We start from the raw sequence: 3035 nt of genomic DNA on the forward strand, positions 1-3035 counted from the left end.
CTAAAACACAAAACAAAATAATGTAAATTAAAATGTGCTCTATTAATTGTTTTACATCAAACTCCGGAGTAGATATATTCTTAAAATTCCTTACATGTCCCAAAGCGAACAGGATATATCAGAAATACATTGATAAGTCACAACAAAGCTAGACAGCCTGTCCCTTCAATAATACCGGAAGTAATAACGACGATATCGTGTCCTTTCAATAAGACGGAAAGCAGCCAGGACATCCTTTCCATAGAGCGGAAAATATTAACGACATATTGTCCTTTCAATAACGGCCTTGATAAATACTCCTCCAATTATTTGTGTTCCCTAGTAAAGAGAAATTGGGAGACATGTTTTGTGCCCGTTAACACAAACCTCTAGATAGCGTCATATCAACCCAAGCACTTATGTACAGTTAGTAACCCAATGTTGTTTGTCGGTAGCTAGTTTAAAATAACATATAAGCGTGACTTATAGCTTAATATATACACGTATTTATATGCATTATCTTAATGTACTGTTTTAGGTAACTGTCTTTTTTTCTTTTTTGTTTTTGTTTTGTTTGTTTGTTTTTTGTTTATCTCTAGTAAAATAATTGTATTATTGAAACTGTAGATATAATGCCGTAGTGAATTGTGTATATAGGATGTTATATTATATAGCAGGTCACCGAGTACAGTGTGTACATACCAAGTCAAAGGGCAATAATCAGACAGGGCAATTTCAAGACGAATCACAATTCTCAATGTAAGTGAGGATGATGTCATATTTTGCTTTAAACACAGACGTTTAAGTGGTAAGGAGCGGAGAAGACAATTGTGTAAAATCGATCATTGATCGCAAAGTAGATTTTATATGCGATTCAAATGTGTTCTGGATGTATACTCATCAAGGCTACATGTAAGAGACTTAACGGAATACTGCAGTTGAAGTTGTAGGGGCGGTGAAAACTACTGTGCCAAATCAGTCATTGATTACACACAGTAAGTTCATATTCGCACCTCATCGAATGTGTCAAATGTGTTTTGAATATAAACTCATTAAAGCCACATGTACGAGTCTAAAATAACTGTATCCCGAGCACCACCTTCTAAAACAGTTTACTTTAGAAATTACGTCATCTTAGATAGACAACAGCTAGGAACATTGGGAAGGAACATCGCTGTACGTGTAAATGTCAGTTCGTGTTTTCATTCTTTCATTAATCACTATGAAAGACATCAAAACATGTCTATATCTATTTGTTACATCATGATTTGAGATGGAGAAAGTCATTGAAAACGTTGACACATCAACAATAAGAAATTCATACTAAGTTAAATAAAACTGTACTATTTGTGCGAGAAGTACTGTGTCGCGACCCCGTAGGGTAGAGACCTGTATATTCTCCCACATATAGTACAGTTTGAGGCTAATCTCTAACTTAAAACACAGTGTCTTTTGTGAAAATATAAACCAGAAATAAAAAATATAAGCTATGAACGTATACCTCTGCACTCTAGCGTACCAATCCATTCATCACATATAAACCAGATACATGTAAAGCACGTGTATTCTACCGTATCAATCAATTCATCACATATACATAACCAGACAAAGGTATCTTATGATATTGAATGCATGTAGAAAAGTTCCTTTCCTGCATTTCTCATTTGCAAAATGTCTTGCGGCGATGAAGATGTCTTCATTACACAATCAGCGTATTATACGCAAAAAGCTGGCGATACCAATGAAGTATTGAGTGACATATTAGCTCTGGAAAAGGATGTTGATAATATTCCTGATGTTACACTTAAAACAGCGATTTTTCTTTATTGATATTTCAGGCGCAGGAATGGACAAATTTCTCAGGAAATGGATCGTGTAGAGTCAGAAAAATTACAACAACACAGTAGATTTAGCATTATTTAGTGAAGATGTGTGCGGAAATACAGAATACAAGACAAAATGGGCCATTAATGTCTTTACTGGATGGCTTCAGGACCGTGACAATAAAAATGGAGAAAATGAGGATGCAAATAGTTTCGGTACCGACAGTTTGAAGCTGAACGATACCTGAACAGAATGAATCATTGAGTTATTTTGTTGTTGAGGTGAGGAACAAAAACGGTGATGAATACAGGCCAAACGGTATATATGAGATGGTTGCAAGTATTCCGAAAAAAATGGAATATTCATTAACTTTCTGGACGATGCTGAGATTGCAGGGCAATTTTGGATGCCAAGATGAAAATCCTATCGAATTGAGGACTAGTCACCAACAAAAATCAGGCCGAACATCATTTCAGAAGAGCAAGAAAAACAGCTTTGGGACAAAGGCATTTTGGGGGACGACAAACCTCAAAAACTGTTGGATACAGTTAGGTTCCAGATAGGATTACATCTTGCACTAAGAGCGGCCAAGGACCATCGTAATCTTAGGTGGGGAGAACTAAGTCAAATATCAGAAAAGGGAAATCAGAACGGTAGAAAATATCTTCCGTACGTGGAGGACGTTTCTAAAACTAATCCTGGAGGCATCCTTCACCGAACATTAGCACCCAAAGTGACCAGAGCCTATCAGGATACTACATATACTAAGAAATGCCCGGTACGGATCTACCAATTATACATGAGCCGCAGGTAAATATACAAAATATACACAATAAAATAAAATATGTTATTATACCTTTCCTTATTTTACACTATATAAAAGGTAGACAATAGAAATGCTATTTGAAACACATCCTCCACCCATACAATAACTGTATACAATAAACTCATAGACCAATTGACGACTAATAAATTAATAGTTTATAACTAACTATCAATCAGTTGCCTGTTTCCTTCTCATCAAGTTAAAATGCATGTAAAAATAATACAATATTGTATTTTTATTTTTCTGGGCCAAAAAGATGGAAAATGTGACGTCCTTTATCTTCTCCCCAAAAAATACATTACAAAGAACTGCTGGTTTGTGGATTATTCTGTTGGAGTTCATCAGATACAACAAAAAGTTAGTCGGCTATGTAAAACGGCCGGATTTAGTGGATTTTTTACAAGTT

The sequence above is a fragment of the Pecten maximus genome, chromosome 6 (assembly GCF_902652985.1).
Source record: "Pecten maximus chromosome 6, xPecMax1.1, whole genome shotgun sequence".
Classification (NCBI taxonomy): Eukaryota; Metazoa; Mollusca; class Bivalvia; order Pectinida; family Pectinidae; genus Pecten; species Pecten maximus.